This window comes from Nerophis ophidion, linkage group LG05, assembly GCF_033978795.1.
Source record: "Nerophis ophidion isolate RoL-2023_Sa linkage group LG05, RoL_Noph_v1.0, whole genome shotgun sequence".
Lineage (NCBI taxonomy): Eukaryota > Metazoa > Chordata > Actinopteri > Syngnathiformes > Syngnathidae > Nerophis > Nerophis ophidion.
In genome coordinates this window covers 19739045-19761836 of record NC_084615.1, presented here as the reverse complement: position 1 = coordinate 19761836, position 22792 = coordinate 19739045, and the positions used below count along the sequence as shown (strand labels likewise).

Below are 22792 nucleotides of genomic sequence, written 5' to 3'. Positions count from 1 at the left end.
AGGTGTCGACTTGTCCAGGGTGTACCCTGCCTTCCGCCCGATTGTAGCTGAGATAGGCGCCAGCGCCCCCCGCGACCCCGAAAGGGAATAAGCGGTAGAAAATGGATGGATGGACAGACACTCCTAATGCTAACAACGCTAGGACGATCATTTTACGATAGCACGTACGAACATGCAAGGAAACACTCCGACATACATCACACATGGGACAGTTTAGTAAGTAAGAATTGTTTTAGATGTATCTTAAAACTTTCAAATAATACAATGAATGAAGAATCCTTTCGAGCAGAAACGCTATGGAGTTATACTTCCGGTTAAAGCCACAAAACATATATTAGCCGCACCGGACTATAAGCCGCAGATATATACCGGTAAGACAATTTTTCTAAATACTTATTTGCATACATTAATCGTTTCCAAATGATGCCTGTCACACAATAGTAAAACGGCTGATCAAACAAAACAGAAGTCATCGTCATGGACCCACCAGCTGCGGAAATGAGCTTTCCAATTAGCTAAACAGACTCAATAACTCCACGGTGGAGTTTTGGTGAATTTACAGAGGAATTTGTGAAACTACAACAATACGAGAATAATGCCGTTCTAAGTCAATCATTTTAACACAGACACTCGTATACACCTTAGCATATTAGTCAATGCTAACAACGTTAGCTTGATTACATTACGATTGCACGTACAAATATGCATGAAAACACTCCATACATCGCACATGGGACGGCTTAGTAAGTATGAATCGTTTTAGTTGTATTGTAAAACTTACAAACAGAAAAAGTAAACCATGCAGGGTGTCCAATTTGATATAAATAATATATTGTACTTCCCGGGCTGTAGAGCTTTATAGAGTATTTAACCCACACCCACAAAATTTTAGAAGAAATAAATATTTTCACTTATTTTAGCCGCACTTGACCAGAAGCCACGGATATATACCGCTACAAAGTTATTTACCTACCTTAATTGTTTCCAAACGGTGCCTGTAACACGGCAGTAAAACGGTTGATCAAACAAAACAGAAGTCATCGTCAGCTGATTAGCTCTCCAATCAGCTAAATAGACTCAATAATTCCACGATGACGTTTCGGTTAATTTACTGAGGAATTTGTGAAACTATAACAATACAAAAATAATGCCATTGTAAGTTAATAAAATTAACAAACATATTTTAATATGTTAGCATATAATTTGATGCTAACGACGCTAGCAGGTACGAGTATGCATGAAAACACTCCTACAGACATCACACATGGGATGGCTTAGTATGAATTGTTTAAGTTGTATTTTAAAACGTACAAATGTTTGCTAGGAGTAATAATTGAAGAATCCTCTTGAGCTATACTTCAAGGTACGAAACAGGAAGTACATTTTCAAACTGTGGTGAGCAAACTCTTTCAAAAGATGGCACCATAGCACAAAACAATAAAACACATTTTCAGTGTCTATATCAGTGTAATATGAAAACTATTTGTTCAATACAAACAATTATGACCCTTAATGGAGAAAATCCATAAATCAACCTCACCGTTTTACAAGACGCAGGGGTTAAAGCGTTGAAAAAATGTTGCGGCTTAAAGACCGGAAAATACGATACATGGTATTTTTAATATGATTGGGCAGATTTTTACGTCACGTAACTCAAATATTTGAACCCAAAATGTTGTCCATGTGGTTAAATTGGAAAATTATTTTTTATATTCTGCAATTTTGTACCATCTTAAATGTGGATAAAAAAAGCTATGACAGCCACTCAAGGAGCCCGAAGGATGTTCGTCGCAATGGAAGAATTAGGCCGGGCTGTGGGATCACAGTCTGGGCCGATTTCTGAACTGAATTGCAAGATGGATCACATCATGGAGAAGCTGGTTGAAAGGGAAAAAACTGGATATGAGAGCCAGCACGGACTATAGTAGGACAGACAAGCCATTGTCATGTCTGCTCGCTGAAAAAACAAAAATCGTAATCTACGATTTGACTCCCTCGGATGGCCTTGACGCTCCAACAACAGGAGAAGGTTGTTCTGAAAACATCCCCAGAGGACACCTTAACGATGGACGCTTTTTGACCTCCCTCCCTCCTAAACGACAACTGGAGTCAAACTATTGCATTGCATGCAGAGTGGCCCTCGGGCCTATGGACACTACATCAACACACCCAAGACAATGGGCATATAGACACACAAGCCCCCTCCCCCGCCCCACGCCTTCACCACCGCTTGATTCCGCTACATAGCAGCAGGTCGACCTCTGGGGAACCAACCCACCCATCTCTGATACGAGTTGTCGTGATTAAATGTAACATGATTATGTGTGCATGGCATGGAGGTTTTTTCCCCCACTCCTGACAAGGCCCCCTTAGGAATCCAGTGTAGAATGTATTTTTTTACTCATCTTCTTCCCCAGCGTTTTACCGTTAGTGTTCCTGTTCTGTAACTCTACACTGTTTGTTTGTCTAAATCTTGAACGGTTTTGTGCTGGAAACATAGTTTTGTTTTACTTGTTGCAATGACAAAAAAAGTCCTATCCTATTAGGGCGTATCCCAGGGGTCTGTTCTGGGACCACAACTGTACGATATGTATAAAAATGACACCAATAGAAGAGCAAATGGCATCCGGTTAGTACAATTTGCAGATGACACCGCCGCTTTCTGCTCAGCGGAAAACACACACATAGTTACTTGTTGCAATAACGAAAAAGTCCTATCCTATTAGGGCGTATCCCAGGGGTCTGTTCTGGAACCACAACTGTACGATTTGTATAAAAACGACACAAATAAAAGCGCAAATGGCATCCGGTTAGAAGAATTGGCAGATGACACCATCGCATTCTGCTCAGCGGAAAACATACACAAAGTTATTTGTTGCAATGACAATAAAGTCCTATCCTATTATGGCGTACCCCAGGGGTCAGTTCTGGGACTACAACTACACGACGTGTATAAAAACGACACCAATAGAAGCGCAAATGGCATCCGGTTAGTACAATTTGCAGATGACACCACCGCATTCTGCTAAACGGAAAACACACAAAGTGACTTGTTGCAACAACAATAAAGTCCTATCCTATTAGGGCGTATCCCAGTGGTCTTTTCTGGGACCACAACTATACGATGTGTATAAAAATGACACCAATAGAAGCGCAAATGGCATCCGGTTAGTACAATTTGAAGATGACACCACTGCATTCTGTTCAGCGGAAAACACACACACAGTGACTTGTTGCAATGACAATAAAGTCTTATCCTATTATGGCGTACCCCAGGGGTCAGTTCTGAGACCACAACTGTACGATTTGTATAAAAATGACACAAATAAAAGCGCAAATGGCATCCGGTTGGAACAATTGGCAGATGACACCATCGCATTATGCTCAGCGGAAAACACACAAAGTGACTTGTTGCAATGAGAATAAAGTCCTATCCTATTATGGCGTACCCCAGGGGTCAGTTCTGGGACTACAACTACACGACGTGTATAAAAACGACACCAATAGAAGCGCAAATGGCTTCCGGTGAGTAGAATTTGCAGATGACACCACCGCATTCTGCTAAACGGAAAACACACAAAGTGACTTGTTGCAACGACAATAAAGTCCTATCCTATTATGGCCTACCCCAGGGGTCAGTTCTGGGACCACAACTATACGAGTTGTATAAAAACGACACCAATAGAAGCGCAAATGGCAATGGTTAGTACAATTTGCAGATGACACCACCGCATTCTGCTCAGCGGGAAACACACACAAAGTAATTCAAACGGAAAAAGAGTTGATTCGAACTCTTCTTCTAATATTATTTCTGGAATGTTCGCCTGCCATGAGCGATGGTTTCTCCATGCACATTCAAACCATTCATCAGCACATTTTCCACTTTTTCCCCGCCGAGTGGAGAAAATGAATGTATTCATCGAGCCTCATCCATCAGTTTCCTAATTGACGTCCTAATGGCGACACACTTAATTTAGCACCTTGATTGCCGTCCGTCATTCCTCCACAAAAGCATCCCGACACGTTGCCGCGCGTTTGTCTCGTCTCCGAGACGTAAGGTGCTTTTATGTGTTCCACCAAAACTGTTTGGAAATAAACTGCTATCATTTTGCCCGCTGCTCCTTATTTTCCTGCGGAATTGTCGTCCATCGCTCTTGACTGGATAAGATTGTATGAAAAATGGCCACTCTTTAATGACTCCTGCCACTTTTAAGTGGCGGCCAGGTTCAGGGCGACGCCACGGAAGGGCGATTATTCATTTATTCCACTTCGCTGTCTTTTCTTGATTTCTTAGACCTCGTCACAAAGTACTGATCAAAAAATATCCAGCAGGTTAAACCAGCAATGTCCAAGGTTTGGACAGAAATCAATAAATAACGAGATGAGACAATTCCTGAAGGAATTGCGTGTGAATGCTCCAATACTGAGGTTGAAGGGAAATGCTGACTGAATGTGGTATGAATGGAAGAATAGTTTGAATTTCCAGGAAAACCGGGATTTGGTTTGGAACCTGGGGAAGTGTTAGTTTGATGAGTGGAATGTGTTGATGTTGGAATGGTTTGAATAGATTGAAAAATGTGGGAATTGTGCGATTTGGAAAAATGTCCAATTCGTTTCAATGGGAACTTCCTGAAAATTCGGGAATTTTTGAAAACGGTAAAAAACGTGAATGGTTTGAATTGAGTTGAAATGGTTGGTGTAACATGTTAGGTAAGTAGTAACATGTTGAATTGAGAAATGGTAGTACGGAATTCCTGGAATTTCTTGAAAAACTGATTTCTTTCCAGTTCGAACTTTGTTTTTTGGTCCTAAATAAGAAGAATATTTTGACAGTGGAACGGTTCAAAAATGTGGAAGGCATAGACGCCAGAAAAAATGGTGCACAGAGTCTTTGGAAAACCGTGAAGTCTGGAAAATCATGGAATTTTTTTTTAACTTGGAAAAAAGGTGGTTTGAATTTCTAGGATGAGTGGAATTTGTTGAAGGTGGAATGGTTTGAATCGGTTGAAGAATGTGGGAATTGTGGAAGTTGGAAAAATGTCCCATTGATCTAAATGGGAGTTTTCAAAACATTTGGGGATTTCGGGAAAAGCGGAATTTTTTGGGAAAATGGTAAAAATCGGAATGGTCTAAATGAGCTGAAATGGTTAGTGTTGAAATTTTTCAAATCAGTTGAGAATTGTTGAAGTAGTAACATGTTCAATTGAGAAATGGTAGCACGGAATTCCTGGAATTTCGGCAAAAGCGGAAATTTTACCAGTTTGAACTTAGTTTTTTGGTCCTAACTAAGAGGAATGTTTTGACATTCGAACCGCTGAAGTAGGTTATGGAAATGTGGAAGGAGTAGACGCCAGAAAAAAGGGCACACACAGACTTTGGAAAACCAGGAATTCTGGAAAATCATGGAATTTTTTTGAACTCGAAAAAAATGGTAGTTTAAATTTTCAGGATAAGTGGAATGTGTTGAAGGTAGAATGGTTTGAATCGGCTAAAGAATGTGGGCATTGTGGAAGTTGGAAAAATGTCCCATTGATCTGATTGGGAATTTCCAAAACATTTGTGAATTTCGGGAAAAGAGGAAATTTTTTTTGAAAATGGTAAAAAACTTGAATGGTTTCAATGAGTTGAAATGTTTGGTGTTGACATTTTTCAAATCGGTCGAGAAAAGTTAAAGTAGTAACATGTTGAATTGAGAAATGGTAGTACGGAATTCCTGGAATTTCGGCAAAATCGGAAATTTTACCAGTTTGAACTTAGTTTTTTGGTCCTAATTAAGAGTAATGTTTTGACAATGGAACCGTTGAAGTCGGTTGAAAAATGTGGAATTGTGCAACTTGGAAAAATGTCCCTTTCATTTCAATGGGAATTTCCTGGAAATTCGGGAAATTTGGGGAAATGGTAAAAAACTTGAATGTTCTGAATGAGTTGAAATGGTTACTATACGAAATATTTAAATGATTGTAATATATGTGGATGGAGAGGGGGTGTGACGTTCATTTGTTGTCAATATTCAGTGTTTTATCGCTCATAGTTAATATTATGAACCCCTTTATTTTCATGTACATTCTAGGTGTGCCATTCAGTAAAAAAATTTAAAAATTTCATTCCGTATTTTAAGGCGGTCTTTTCAATCTGACATTGTTGTGAGGTTTTGTATTAGTGACACATTTTTTTTCCTCAAAATCCCAGGCAAAATAATTGTCCAGCAAGCAGTATTGTTTTATGTTGAGACCTACACAGTTTTTATACTGTAAGTTAAAAAGAAAGTACTAATGATTGTCACACACACACTCACACACACGCACACACTGTGGTGAAATTTGTCCTCTGCAATTGTCCCATCCCCTTGCTCACCCCTGGGAGATGAGGGGAGCAGTGAGCAGCAGCGTGGGCCGCGCTCGGGAATCATTTTGGTTATTTAACCCCCAATTCCAACCCTTGAAGCTGAGTCTTTGGTATGACTCGGTTGGGGTTTGAACTCACGACCTACCAATCTGAGGGCGGACACTCTAACCACTAGGCCACTGAGCTGGTTTTAAATATTGCCCTTATTACACTGTTTTGATTGCAAGGTACATTTTAATAGTAGTTTTCGTTACCAGTCCTGGAGGTGTTGAAATCGCCATGGCAACCGGCACTGCTTAGGCTCGGTCCTCCACCCATGGTTCAGCTTGCCGCCTCCGGCTGCTCTGGGATGTGCTTTTCCAGGGTCCACTTTTGTCTCCCACGACTCTGACTGTGGGAGAAAACACACATTCGGAATGCCATGACTATTTTTCCATAGCACTACTGTAGTTTTTTCTAGTACGTTCCCTTGCAATGAGTCTCAAACTGTCGTACGTGTACCACTAGTGGTACTATGGCTCCATCCAGTGGTACGCCAAATAATTGTTCCATTAAATAACATTGATTTAACCACAGAACACTTTTCCACTTTGCATCAGTCCATCTTAGATGAGCTTGGGCCCAGCGAAGCCGGCGGCGTTTCTGGGTGTTGATGAATGGCTTTGGCATTGCATAGTATAGTTTTAACTTGCACTTACAGATGTAGCGACCGACTGTAGTTACTGACAGTAGTTTTCTGAACTGTTCCTGAGCATATGTGGTGATATCCTTTACACACTGATGTCGCTTTTTAATGCAGTACCGCCTGAGGGATCCAAGGTCACTGGCTTTCAATGTTGGTTTTTGGTGATTTCTCCAGATCCTCTGTACCTTTTGATGATATTATGGACTGTGGATGGTGAAATCCCTAAAAGCTGGTTAACAAATGTTTTTAAACAATTTGCTTAAGCATTTGTTGACAAAGTGGTGACCCTCATCCCGTCCTTGTTTGTGAATAACTGAGCATTTCATGGAAGCTGCTTTTATACCCAATCATGGCACCCACCTGTTCCCAATTAGCCTGTTCAGCTGCGGGATGTTCCCAAAAAATGTTTGATGAGCATTCCTCAACTTTCTCAGTCTTTTTTGCCACTCGCGGCAACTTTTTTGAGGCATAAAATTCCAAATGAGCTAATATTTGCAAAAAATAAACTTTTCCAGTTTGAACGTCTTTGCGGTCCATTCAATTGAATATAAGTTGTAAAGGATTGGCAAATACGTTTTTATTTACCATTTACACAAGGCATCTAATGGGGGTGGGGGGACGGGGTTGGGGGTTTGACCCCAGGATGCAGAGACGGAAGACAAGGTGGAATTACAAAAATTAAAAATATTTTAATTAGACAAAAGGACGATGGGGCAGAAGCGCACACCATGTAACCTGGACAAGAGCAGGGCAAGAGTCCAACAAAAGAATCCCCTTTAACTCAGGGAGGCTGAGAAACAAACACAGATGAGGGATTAGGGAATCTAGGACTAAGTAGCGACAACGTACCAGGTCTGGTGAGGTGAAGCAGGCGCATGCACGAGAGAAGTTCAGGACACATTGAGCGGCAAGGCCAAGCTGTCAGTGACGAGCCTAAATACTGGCGGGCTAATTGCATGCAGGTGTGCCTCAAGGTCCGCCCCTTGCCGAGGACAAATCACTGACTGCACATGTGCTGCTGACAAAGGTAGAAGGCAGGATAAAACTAAAACACAACACTTAAACCAAAAATAAACAAAAGGCGAGTTCCCCTAAGAAAATGCTTAGGGAAGGCTATGCAGAAGGAAACTAAAACTGAACTGGCTGAAAAGTAAACAAAAACAGAATGCCGGACGACAGCAAAGACTTACAGAGTGTGGAGCAGACGGCGTCCACAAAGTACATCCAAACATAACATGACAATCAACGAGGTCCACACAAAGTAGGACAGCGTCCACACAACTGAAATAGTCCCGATTGCGAACACAAAGCAGTTGAGGGGACTAGAAGAAGACATGAAACTGCTCCAGGAAAATACCAACAAAACAGGAAAAGCCACCAAAATAGGAGCGCAAGACACTACACATATGAAAACCGCAAAAAACTCAAAATAAGTGACAGGTGGTGGTAGTACTTTGAGACAAGAGCTAAAGTGATGCATGCTTGGTTATGGTTTAAAGTCATACCCAACAACTTTTTACTGTCAATATGTTGGTGGTTGGTGGTGTGCACCGTCCTACACCGGATTGGTTTTAGCATGTTTGATGCAGAAAACGTATCAAAGTGGCTCTGCATCCTACAATGTTTACGTACTCTGTGAAAAAAGCTATGGGTGCAGCTTTAAATCCCTGTCCCCCCCAGGCCTGAAAAGGGACTAGAAAACGGCTTTCTAAGTAAGGACCCTCCCATCCCGTCTTCCTGTTGGCAGACAGGTCTAAGGTGTGGCGGGTCATTGAGTTACGGAATACTTGGATTACGGCTGCCCCCCTGCGTAAGAAAAGAGTGCAGCTGCCAGGCAATTATGATCTGTGCACAAACAACCCCCCAGCTGGACGTGTGGAGGTAGAACGGGTCACGCACCACACCGCCTACAGTAGCTGGCACAGGTGTGTCCTGTGTCGGTGGGTTACAGCCATCTAGGATTACAAAAACCCAGAACCTCAATTTACGAGTGGCAATCGATACCGTTACTCAACGGTACCTATTTTTAAAAATGTTACTGTATTATCTGGACTATAAGTCGCAAGTTTTTTTTTTACAACGCTTTAAACCTTGCAGCTTAAAAAAGGTGTGGCTAATTTGTAGGTTTCATCGTGTTTTGTATTAAACAAATAGTTTTCATATAACACCGACAAAGACACTGAAAAGGTGTGTTTCTGTTTGAGCTTTGTCGCCATTTTTTGATCAAATTTGCTCACTGCAGGTTGAAAATGTACTTCCTGTTTCATGCCTTGAACCAAAAGTATATCCTGTTTTGTCCACTATTCGTCCAAAGCGTTCTACCCGCACCGTTTGTAAGTTTTACAATACAACTAAAACAATTCATCCCGCCTGTGTTGTCTGCAGGAGTGTTTTCATGTCAGCTTTTTTTAATCATGCTGCAGGCATCTAATTCCGAATGAGCTAATATTTGCAAAAAATAACAAAGTTTTCTAGTTCGGACATTAAATATCTTGTCTTTGCAGTCTATTCAATTGAATATAAGTTGAAAAGGATTTGCAAATCATTGGATTCCGTTTTTATTTACCATTTACATTACGTGCCAACGTCACTGTACATTAGCCATGATTATTTTTTTGGTAGTTTGTCAATTAAATGAGAAAACATCGCCTATAACACAGTGGAACCTCAACTTCCGAGTGATGATTGGTACCTTTAATATTAGGACTAATTCCCGGTACCCTGGCACTCGATACCAACACTCAACGGTACCAATTTGAATAAACGTTACCGTATTTTCTGGACTATAAGTCGCTATTTTTTTCCAACGCTTTATACCTTCCTGCGTAAAAATGTGTGGCTAATTTATGGATTTCATAATGTTCTGTATTAGTTTTCATATAACACAGACAGAGACACTGAAAAGGTGTGTTTCTGTTTGAGCTATGTCGGCATCTTTTGGACGAATTCGCTCACTGCAGGTTGAAAATGTACTTCCCGTTTCGTGCCTTGAACCAAAAGTATATTGTTATGTTTGCTGAGGGAGTTGACGGCACAGACACAAGGGGGAAATGTTGCTCTATGTATTTATTGTATATACTAATGAATATATATATAAAACAATAAACAATACTAGTAATTAAATGGGGGGAATAGGAGTTTGACTAGATCCAAGGTGTGTGTGTGAGGCTATGTGTGTAATTAGCTGTTTTACCAAATGTTGAACGAGGACTAGGAACAAGGCAGGAAGGCAGTTCGTGGTCAGGGAGAATGCCAAGGCGTCAGAGGTCTGCGTCCAAGCGGAGGTCGAGGATGAAGGCAAGGAGTCCAGAATCCAGAAAGGAACAGGGGTTCACAGGAGAAACTCGGAGAAAGCACTGCGGGAGGACAACACGGACATCAGACACGAAAATAAGAAAGTCACAAGGGGAGAGCGAGTACGCAGGATAGAAGCCAGACAAGGGGTGCTTACTAGGGTACAGAATACTATGTTCCGGCCAGGATCCTTGGGTCCACTGGTCTAAATACAGCTCACCCTCATTAGTCCCAGGTGTGTTGATTGCTGATCGCCCACAGCCTTGCCGGCATGTGGGCGTGATGCGGCCAGCACAAGCAGGGGTGTGTCTCTTGAAAATTTTTGGGTGTAACGGCACCACAGTTTAGTACAGTAAAAAAATACTTTTTTTTTCATTTAGAGAAAAATGCTGTAAAAAACAGTAAATTTCACAATTTTACCTTGAAATCTATTGTCAATTTGATGGATAACTTGTTTTGAAATATGTATTATTAGTATTTAATTCTATTTTCTAAAAATGTTTGAAAGTTTAATAATATATATTTGCATAATTATAAACTATTTAGGTTACATGGAGTAACTCCTATATATTTTTTGGTCCCAAAATAGAAAGAAAGAATATGTTTGGTAAGAAAAGTTACAGTATTTTATTGATACGTATTATTTCCAGGCTTTCGAGGGCCAAATAAAATGAAGTGGCGGGCCACATCTGGCCCCCAGGCCTTGAGTTTGACACTTTTTATCTAATTGATCAAGTTTTTTTCAACATACGTAGTTGGGGCTGCAGCAATTGATTATTTTAGTAATTGTTCATTAGTAATCTCAAGAAAATATAGAAGCTTACATTGTCATGGTGTTGCTCTTCCCTAGGATGCAGAGAGGGCAGACGACGTGCGGGTAAAAGTATATTTAGTGGAAACAGGAAGCCGCCTAACAAGTGCATGATCAGGAATCAAGAAGCAGGTGACACTGGACCATACACCCACTTGATTAGCAATCAGGGACAGGTGTGTCTTCTGGTCGCCAATCAGGAGCAGGTGAGGAAAATGGCGCTCAAAGGCAGGAATAAAGTCACTGAATGGAAACACACAAAACAGGAAGTAGAAACCAGAAATAAGAGCGTGTGGACAGGAACTAAAATGCCAAACGCAAACATGACCAAACTGTTAGTAGCAAGGCTGACAAATATTGTTTACATTCAGTGCAGCCAGGTTTGATGCCAACTCAGGGGTGGTGAGAATGCTGCGAATTTCCAAGTCGGAAATGTAGCCTCGAACGGCGTTCCAGTTGAAATTCCAGGGTGTAATTTTACATTTTTTCTGGTGTTTGGAAATTTTTCATAATATCCACAAAGTTTAGTGGTCAGGTCATGACATGTGTGACCATGTGTGTCAACATTGATGCTAGTTACATTTTTTTTTTTTTGCACCTTGACTAGGGAAGGTTGTTTAGACTCTGTCATATAAGTCAATGCTGTGCTCTCACTTAACAGTACTTCCAAGGATAATTGATCTAATTAACTGTCACTGTCCATGGCAATGGCAATAAACATGCAACATTCAGAGATTAATTTGTAACTATATATTTATATGTGTGTGTGTGTGTGTGTGTGTGTGTGTGTGTGTGTGTGTGTAAATATTATATTCATATAATGGATGTATAATTAATAATAAATATAATTGGATATTAAGAGTATGTGAAAGTTTGACTCTTGCCTTGTTTACTTCCTAGACGACCTCCTTAACGTTTTGTAATCAAGCAGCTAAAATGCGTCAAACATGGATAAGTGTGAATAGAGTATTGCATATTTCCCATCATGCACTCTAGTGGATTTCAATGGATGTAATTTAGAAATTTTTTATGGTGTTTGGACATTTTTCATAATATCCACAAAGTTTGGTGAGCAGGTTGTGTTATGTGTGACTAAGTGTATTTACTTTTAGGTTAATTAATTTTTGTTTGTACTATGACCAGGGAAGGTTGTTTGGATTGTGTCATCTAAGTAAATGCTGTGATGTCACCTTAAAGCGCTTTGAAGGGTAATTGATCCGATTAACTCACATTGTCCACAAAATGGCAATTAACATGCAGCATTCAGAGAGAAATTTGTAACCGTATATATATGCCCTGCTATGAGGTGGCAACTTGTCCAGGGTGTACACTGCCAGGGTTATGTTATGTGTGACCATGTGTGATGACATTGATGTGAGTTACATTATTGTTTTTCCACCATGACTAGGGGATGATGTTTGGATTATGCCAATAAGTAAATGCTGGACTTTCAAATTTGATCAGACTCACTCACATTTTCCACAAAATGGCAATGAACATGCCGTATTCAGAGATGAATTTTTAACTTTATGTGTGTGTGCATGTGTACGTATTATATTAATGTAATGGATATATACTTAATAAATAATATAATTGGAGTGTGTGGAAGTTTGACTCCTACCTTATTTACTTCCGTGACAACCTCCTAAAAGATTTGTTTAAAGTTTAGCAATCAACCAACTAAAATGCATCAAACATATATAACATATAAACATATCTACGTGTGGAGACTGTTTTGTATTTTTCCCGTCAAGCACTCTATTGGCTTTCATTGGGTGTATTTTTTTAAATTTTTATATGGTGTTTGGACATTTTTCATAATATCCACAAAGTTCAGTTTGTGCTATGTGTGACCATGTGTGATGAAATTGATATTAGTTTAAAAAAAAAAAATGTGCACCATGACTAGGGGAGGTTGTTTGAATTCTGTCATATAAGTAAATGTTGAACTTTCAAATTTTATCTGACTAACTCACATTGTCCACAAAATGGGAATAAACATGCAGCATTCAGAGATTAATTTGTAACGATATGTGTGTTTGTGCGCATGTGTACATTTGTATCAATGTAATGGATGTATAATTAATAATTAATATAATTGGAGTGTGTTAAAGTTTGACTCCTGCATTGTTTATTTCCGTGACGACCTCCTTAAAGGTTTGTTTAAAGTGTTGTAATTAAGCAGCTAAAATGCGTCACACATAATAGAAGTGTGAAGATTGTTTTGCATTTTTCTCATCATGCACTCTAATGGATTTCATCGGGTGTAATTTTTTAATTATTTTATGGTGTTTGGACATTTTTTATAATATCCACAAAGTTTTATTAGAACATTGTGTTATGTATGACCATGTGTGATGACATTGATGTAAGTTCCTTTTTTTTTTCGCACCATGACTAGGGGAGGTTGTTTGTATTATGACTTGTAAGTAATTGCTGGACTTTCAAATTGCATCTGACTCACTCACATTTTCCACAAAATGGCTATAATCATGCAGCATTCAGGCCCTGCGATGAGGTGGTGACTTGACCACGGTGTACACCGCCTTCCGCCCGATTGTAGCTGAGAAAGGCACCAGCGCCCTGTGCGACCCCAAAGGGAATAAGTGGTAGAAAACGGATGGATGGATGCAGCATTCAGAGATTAATTTCTAACTGTGTGTTTGTGTGCGCGCGCATAAATATTAGATTAATTTAATGGATATATAATTAATAATTAATATAATTTAGGTGCGGGAAAGTTTGACTCCTGCATTGTTTACTTCCGTGACAACCTCCTTAAAGTTTTGTTTAAAGTGTTGTTATTAAGCAGCTAAAATGCGTCAAACATATTTAACATAAGTGTGGAGAGTGTTATGCATTTTTCCCATCATGTTCTTTAATGGTGCTTGGACATTTTTCTAATATACACAAAGTTTAGTGAGCAAGTTGTGTTATTTGTGAGCATGTGTGATGACATTGATGTTAGTTACATCATTTTTTTTTTTTTGCACCATGACCAGGGGAGGTTGTTTGGATTTTGTCTTATACGTAAATGCTGGACTTTCCAAAATGTAAACTCTTTGGCGGGCCAAATTGAAGAAGCTGGCGAGAGAGTGTATGCTTAATATTTTTTTCCAATCGATTAATCGTTGGAGCCCCTGCCAAAAACCTGCATAAAAGTGTAATACAATAATTTTGTGACCTTTTTTTGGGGGGGTTTTATTTTGTAAACAAAGACATTGCATAGTGACAATTTATCGCTTTAAGGGGGTCAGTACGGTTGAACCCATTTTTTTAATGAGCAGCATAAACAAGCTTTGAATTTTTGCACCAGGGGCCACTAATGTTTAAGCTAAAAAAAATAAAAAAACAGGAGTGAGCAGCAAGTGAGAGTGAGCGTCATGACAGTCTCGGAGCCCGCTGAAGGATGACTTTATGACACCGAGGGGGACAGCAGCATCAGGGCCCTATAGGAGGCGGTGCGGGGAGCTGTCAGCCTCTGAGGGGGGGCTGCCTGAGGAGCCGGCGGGGGGGCGGGGCCCCCAGGATGCCTCGTCACCACGGAGAGGCCCTGGAATGCGGCGGCGCACAAAGGGCTCCTGGGGGCTCGGAGGGCACTCCGATTTGATAACCACATTAAAGTCCCGGCAACATCTGCTGGGGTGCGGGAGAAAGGCCCTACTGGCCAGGATTTACCCCCCAACTCACCCCCCCGTTTAAACCGGGATCATTAACCCCTCAGCCCTGTGAGAGAAGGGGGACAACAGCTCTCTTATTTGTCAGCCGCCCCCAGCGCAGGCCGGCGGGGGCTAATATTTGACCAAAACCAGCGTGAGAAGAGAAGCGGCCCTGGGCACCATGGAGGGGCCCTCCTTCACACTTGACACATTAGCAGCACAACATTTATCTAGCCCTCAAGCTACACCCTCTTTAGCACCACCGCTCCTCCCTTGTCTAATTACTTCAATCCAAGCACAGCAAATTACAGGAGATCATCTATCTTCCCCTTTTTGATGATGTCATCAGGTGAGCTCATTGGAACAACGGATATGTCCTATCAAAATAAAACACATCCTGCTTTACTTTTAATCTGCTATAAGTGAAGTTGGCACGATGTGTAAATGGTAAACAAAAACAGAATACAATGATTTCCAAATCCTTGCGGCACAGCTTGGTTGGTAAAGTGGCCGTGCCAGCAACTTGAGGGTTCCAGGTTTGATTCCTAGCTTACGCCGTCCTAGTCACTGCCCTGGGCAAGACACTTTAGTGCCCGCCCACACTGGTTTAAATGTAACTTAGATATTGGGTTTCACCATGTAAAGCGCTTTGAGTCACTAGAGAGAAGCGCTGTATAAATATAATTCACTTCTCAACTTATATTAAATTTAATAAACCGTAAATATAAGATATTTAACGTTCCGTTTTTTGCAAATATTAGCTCATTTGGAATTTGACGCCAGCGACATGTTTCAAAAAAGCTGGCACACGTGGCAAAAAAGACTGAGAAAGTTGAGGAAATATGCATGAAAACACTCCTGCAGAAATCACACACGGGACCGTGTAGTCCAAATATGAATTGTTTTAGTTATATTGTAAAAGTTACACACGTTGCTTGAAGTGATGAATGAAAAAAAAAAAAACAACACGCGAGTAGAACGCTGTGAACAAATAGCAGTAAAGGATTTACTGTATTATAGGCCATGTTTTCTCTTTTAATTATCAACCAATCCAAAAAAATAATAATCACGGCTATGTACAAAACCCAAAACCAAACCAAAGACAAGATATTTAACGTCCGAACTAGAAGACTTTTGTTATTTTTTGCAAATATTAGCTCATTTTGAATTTGACGCGAGCAACATGTTTCAAAAAAGCTGGCACACGTGGCAAAAAAGACTGAGAAAGTTGAGGAAATGTGCATGAGAACACTCCTGCAGACATCACACACAGGACGGTGTAGTTCAAATATGAATTGTTTTAGTTATATTGTAAAAGCTGAAGTGATGAATGAAAAAAAAAACAACAACATGCGAGTAGAACGCTGTGAACAAATAGTAGTAAAGGTTGTACTGTATTATAGGCCATGTTTTCTCTTTTAATTGTCAAACTACCAAAAAAAAAAAAAAAAAAAAAAAGTACAATTTACAAAACCCCAAACCAAACCAAAGACAAGATATTTAACGTCCGAACTGGAAAAATTTGTTATTTTTTGCAAATATTAGCTCATTTGGAATTTGACGCCTGCAACATGTTTCAAAAAAGCCGGCACACGTGGCAAAAAAGACTGAGAAAGTTGAGGAAATATGCATGAAAACACTCCTGCAGACATCACACGCGGGGCAGGTTAGTTCAAATATGAATTGTTTTAGTTATACTGTAAAAGTTACACACGTTGCTTGAAGTGACGAATGAAAACAAAACAAAACATGCGAGTAGAACGCTATGGACAAACAGTAATTGAGGTTCCACTGTGTTATAGGCCATGTTTTTTCATTTAATTGTCAACCTACCAAAAAAAAAAAAAAAATCATGGCTATGTCCATCCATCCATCCATTTTCTACCGCTTATTTCCCTTTTTGGGGTCGCGGGGGGCGCTGGCGCCTATCTCAGCTACAATTGGGCGGAAGGCGGGGTACACCCTGGACAAGTCGCCACCTCATCGCAGGGCCAACACAGATAGACAGACAACATTCACACTCACATTCACACACTAGGGCCAATTTAGTGTTGCCAATCAACCTATCCCCAGGTGCATGTCTTTGGAGGTGGGAGGAAGCCGGAGTACCCGGAGGGAACCCATGCATTCACGGGGAGAACATGCAAACTCCACACAGAAAGATCCCGAGCCTGGATTTGAACCCAGGACTGCAGGACCTTCGTATTGTGAGAGAGACGCACTAACCCCTCTGCCACCGTGAAGCCTCATGGCTATGTACAAAACCCAAAACCAAGCCAAAGACAAGATATTTAACGTCCGAACTGGAAGCCTTTTGTTATTTTTTTGCAAATATTTGCTCATTTTGATTTAGACGCCTGCGACATGTTTAAAAAAAGCTGGCACGTGTGGCAAAAAAAACTAAGAAAGTTGAAGAAATATGCATGGAAACACTCCTGCAGACATCACACAAATTGTTTCAAGTATATTGTAAAGTATTTTAAGTGTGTTGTAAAACTTACAAACCTTGCTTGAAATGATGAATGAAAAAAATAAAAATAAACGCTATGGACGAATAGTAGTTGAGGTTCCACTGTGATATAGGCCACGTTATCTCATTTAATTGTCAAATTACCCCCCCCCCCCAAAAAAAATTATGGCTAATTTACAAAACCCAAAACCAAACCAAAGACAAGACATTTAACGTCCAAACTGGAAAACTTTGTTATTGTTAACACTGACATTTTGTTATTTATATATTGTTATTTACAGATAAACACTGACATTTAATATGTATATATTGTCATATATATATATATCGGCTACAGAAGCTAGCTCTTGGGACGTGGAACGTCACGTCACTGGGGGGGAAAGAGCCTGAGCTAGTGCGCGAAGTCGAGAAATTCCGGCTGGATATAGTCGGACTCACTTCGACGCACAGCAAGGGCTCTGGAACCACTTCTCACGAGAGGGATTGGACCCTCTTCCACTCTGGCGTTGCCGGCAGTGAGAGGCGACGGGCTGGGGTGGCAATTCTTGTTTCCCCCCGGCTCAAAGCCTGTACGTTGGAGTTCAACTCGGTGGACGAAAGGGTAGCCTCCCTCCGCCTTCGGGTGGGGGGACGGGTCCTGACTGTTGTTTGTGCTTATGCACCAAACAGCAGTTCAGAGTACCCACCCTTTTTGGGAACACTCGAGGGAGTACTGGAAAGTGCTCCCCCGGGTGATTCCCTTGTCCTACTGGGAGACTTCAACGCTCACGTTGGCAACGACAGTGAAACCTGGAGAGGCGTGATTGGGAAGAATGGCCGCCCGGATCTGAACCCGAGTGGTGTTTTGTTATTGGACTTTTGTGCTCGTCACAGTTTGTCCATAACAAACACCATGTTCAAACATAAGGGTGTCCATATGTGCACTTGGCACCAGGACACCCTAGGCCGCAGTTCCATGATCGACTTTGTAGTTGTGTCATCGGATTCGCGGCCTTATGTTTTGGACACTCGGGTGAAGAGAGGGGCGGAGCTTTCTACCGATCACCACCTGGTGGTGAGTTGGCTGCGATGGTGGGGGAGGATGCCGGACAGACCTGGGAGGCCCAAACGCATTGTGAGGGTCTGCTGGGAACGTCTGGCAGAGTCTCCTGTCAGACAAAGTTTCAATTCCCACCTCCGGAAGAACTTTGAACATGTCACGAGGGAGGTGCTGGACATTGAGTCCGAGTGGACCATGTTCCGCACCTCTATTGTCGAGGCGGCAGATCGGAGCTGTGGCCGCAAGGTAGTTGGTGCCTGTCGGGGCGGCAATCCTAAAACCCCTTGGTGGACACCAGCGGTGAGGGATGCCGTCAAGCTGAAGAAGGAGTCCTATCGGGTCCTTTTGGCTCATAGGACTCCGGAGGCAGTGGACAGGTACCGACAGGCCAAGCGGTGTGCAGCTTCAGCGGTCGCGGAGGCAAAAACTCGGACATGGGAAGAGTTCGGGGAAGCCTTGGAAAACGACTTCCGGACGGCTTCGAAGCGGTTCTGGACCACCGTCCGCCGCCTCAGGAAGGGGAAGCAGTGCACTATCAACACCGTGTATGGTGCGGATGGTGTTCTGCTGACCTCGACTGCGGATGTTGTGGATAGGTGGAAGGAATACTTCGAAGACCTCCTCAATCCCACCAACACGTCTTCCTATGAGGAAGCAGTGCCTGGGGAATCTGTGGTGGACTCTCCTATTTCTGGGGCTGAGGTCGCTGAGGTAGTTAAAAAGCTCCTCGGTGGCAAGGCCCCAGGGGTGGACGAGATCCGCCCGGAGTTCCTTAAGGCTCTGGATGCTGTGGGGCTGTCTTGGTTGACAAGACTTTGCAGCATCGCGTGGACATCGGGGGCGGTACCTCTGGATTGGCAGACTGGGGTGGTGGTTCCTCTCTTTAAGAAGGGGGACCGGAGGGTGTGTTCCAACTATCGTGGGATCACACTCCTCAGCCTTCCCGGTAAGGTATATTCAGGTGTACTGGAGAGGAGGCTACGTCGGATAGTCGAACCTCGGATTCAGGAGGAACAGTGTGGTTTTCGTCCTGGTCGTGGAACTGTGGACCAGCTCTATACTCTCGGCAGGGTTCTTGAGGGTGCATGGGAGTTTGCCCAACCAGTCTACATGTGCTTTGTGGACTTGGAGAAGGCATTCGACCGTGTCCCTCGGGAAGTCCTGTGGGGAGTGCTCAGAGAGTATGGGGTATCGGACTGTCTTATTGTGGCGGTCCGTTCCCTGTACGATCAGTGCCAGAGCTTGGTCCGCATTGCCGGCAGTAAGTCGAACACATTTCCAGTGAGGGTTGGACTCCGCCAAGGCTGTCCTTTGTCACCGATTCTGTTCATAACTTTTATGGACAGAATTTCTAGGCGCAGTCAAGGCGTTGAGGGGTTCCGGTTTGGTAACCGCAGGATTAGGTCTCTGCTTTTTGCAGATGATGTGGTCCTGATGGCTTCATCTGACCGGGATCTTCAGCTCTCGCTGGATCGGTTCGCAGCCGAGTGTGAAGCGACCGGAATGAGAATCAGCACCTCCAAGTCCGAGTCCATGGTTCTCGCCCGGAAAAGGGTGGAGTGCCATCTCCGGGTTGGGGAGGAGACCCTGCCCCAAGTGGAGGAGTTCAAGTACCTAGGAGTCTTGTTCACGAGTGAGGGAAGAGTGGATCGTGAGATCGACAGGCGGATCGGTGCGGCGTCTTCAGTAATGCGGACGTTGTACCGATGCGTTGTGGTGAAGAAGGAGCTGAGCCGGAAGGCAAAGCTCTCAATTTACCGGTCTATCTACGTTCCCATCCTCACCTTTGGTCATGAGCTTTGGGTCGTGACCGAAAGGATAAGATCACGGGTACAAGCGGCCGAAATGAGTTTCCTCCGCCGTGTGGCGGGGCTCTCCCTTAGAGATAGTGTGAGAAGCTCTGCCATCCGGGAGGGACTCAAAGTAAAGCCGCTGCTCCTTCACATGGAGAGGAGCCAGATGAGGTGGTTCGGGCATCTGGTCAGGATGCCACCCGAACGCCTCCCTAGGGAGGTGTTTAGGGCACGTCCAACCGGTAGGAGGCCACGGGGAAGACCCAGGACACGTTGGGAAGACTATGTCTCCCGGCTGGCCTGGGAACGCCTCAGGATCCCCCGGGAAGAACTAGACGAAGTGGCTGGGGAGAGGGAAGTCTGGGTTTCCCTGCTTAGGCTGTTGCCCCCGCGACCCGACCTCGGATAAGCGGAAGATGATGGATGGATATTGTCATTTACAGATAAAAACTGCTATTTATTATTTATACATTGTTATTTACAGATAAAAACTGCTGTTTATTATTTTTATGTCGTTATTTACATATAAACACAGACATTTATTATTGATGTATTGTTATTTACAGATCAAAATTGACATTTTGTTATTTATATATGTTATATAGAGTTAAACACTGCCATTTAATATTTATATACTGTTATTTACAGATATACACTGACATTTATGATTTTTATAGTAATTTACATACAAAGACTGACATGTATTATTTATTAATTGTCATTTACAGATAAACTCTGACATTTAATATGTACATATTGTCATTTACATACAAAGACTGACATGTATTATTTATATATTGTTATTTACATATAAACACAGACATTTATTATTGATGTATTGTTATTTACAGATCAACACTGACATTTTGTTATTTATATATTGTTATTTACAGATACACACCGACATTTAATATTTATATATTGTTATTTACAGATAAACACTGACATTTATGACTTATATAGTCATTTACATACAAAGACTGACATTTATTATTTAAATATTGTCATTTACAGATAAACTCTGACATTTAATATGTATATATTGTCATTTACATACAAAGACTGACATTTATTATTTATATATTGTTATTTACATATAAACACAGACATTTATTATTGATGTATTGTTATTTACAGATCAACACTGACATTTTGTTATTTATATATTGTTATTTACAGATACACACTGACATTTAATATTTATATATTGTTATTTACAGATAAACACTGACATTTATGACTTATATAGTCATTTACATACAAAGACTGACATTTATTATTTAAATATTGTTATTTACAGATACACTCCGACATTTAATATATATATATTGTTATTTACAGATACACACTGACATTTAATATTTATATATTGTTATTTACAGATAAACACTGACATTTATGACTTATATAGTCATTTACATACAAAGACTGACATTTATTATTTATATATTGTTATTTACAGATACACTCTGACATTTAATATTTATATATTGTTATTTACAGCTTAACATGGACCAAAAGGAAACAACTGGCCCTCATGAATTCATAATTTAGGACGACTTTCTGACTGTTGGACATTGCCGACAAAAGCGTGACTTTTTATAAACAATTTGGTACAATTTATATTATAAATAAAATGTTTGACTGCTTTGTATTTCATTGTCTTATTCTTTAGTAGAAGAACTCTGAGCTAATATTGAGTAAACCACTCAGCCATACGTCATCAGCCGGATTTGCAGAAAGTACCTGAACCGTGACATGCGGTGGAAACACAAACCACACACCTCTACAAAAACCTGTAGAAGATCCAGGAACTCGAGGTTCCAGGAACCAAAAGGGGACTATTGTGGATGATTTAAACCAGGGGTGTCAAACTCATTTTAGCTCAGGGGCCGCATGGAAGAAAATCCATTCCCAAGTGGGCCGGAATGGTAAAATCTTGGCTTTATAACTTCAAATAAAGACAACTCCAGATTGTTTACTTTGTTTTACTTTGGCCAAAAATAGAACAAGCATATTGTGAAAACGTACAAATCACAAATAATCCTCTGGAAAAAAGACTTTGCTTGTTGAAAATTCTAAAGAAATTGGTGCAGTTTCAAAAACACAATGAATTTAGACGTGGTCTCAGTTTATCTACAAAGCCAGGATTAAACTTTAAGTCGCAGTCTTTCTGGGATTGAACAAAACACACAACATGTAAATTTTCGAGGAATCAAACGCCTCCTTTGTCATGTCCACGTATCAATACAGAGTTAACTCAACAAACCGTGAGAATTAGAGGTAAAACTATTCAAAAGGCTTAAGTTTTCTCACTATATTTTCATACCTTAGTTGGCCTTGGAGAAGGCATTTGACCGTGTCCCTCGGGAAGTCTTGTGGGGAGTGCTCAGAGAGTATGGGGTATCGGACTTTCGCTCCCTGTACAATCAGTGTCAGAGCTTGGTCCGCATTGCCGGCAGTAAGTCGGACACGTTTCCAGTGAGGGTTGGACTGGGCCGAGGTTGCCCTTTGTCACCGACTCTGTTCATAACTTTTATGGACAGAATTTCTAGGCGCAGTCAAGGCGTTGAGGGGTTCCGTTTTGGTGACCGCGGGATTAGGTCTCTGCTTTTTGCAGATGATGTGGTCCTGATGGTTTCATCTGGCCGGGATCTTCAGCTCTCACTGGATCGGTTCGCAGCCGAGTGTGAAGC

At 41.5% G+C, this 22792-nt stretch overlaps 1 long non-coding RNA gene across 3 annotated transcripts in view; it reads right to left on the bottom strand.

Moving 5' to 3' along the window:
• LOC133552342 (uncharacterized) overlaps nucleotides 1–11268 on the bottom strand; it is a 45118-nt gene extending 33850 nt beyond the window's left edge. The window contains exons 1-3 of one of the 3 annotated variants that reach the window (XR_009806666.1): nucleotides 11149–11268; nucleotides 10224–10386; nucleotides 6600–6736 (exon numbers count right to left, since the gene is read on the bottom strand). This is a non-coding gene — a long non-coding RNA (uncharacterized LOC133552342). Of the gene's footprint in view, nucleotides 1–6599; nucleotides 6737–7879; nucleotides 7931–10223; nucleotides 10387–11148 lie in introns of those variants that run through there. The other 2 variants (XR_009806667.1, XR_009806668.1) reach the window with 2 other exon arrangements.
• Nucleotides 11269–22792: the final 11524 nt, after the last annotated feature.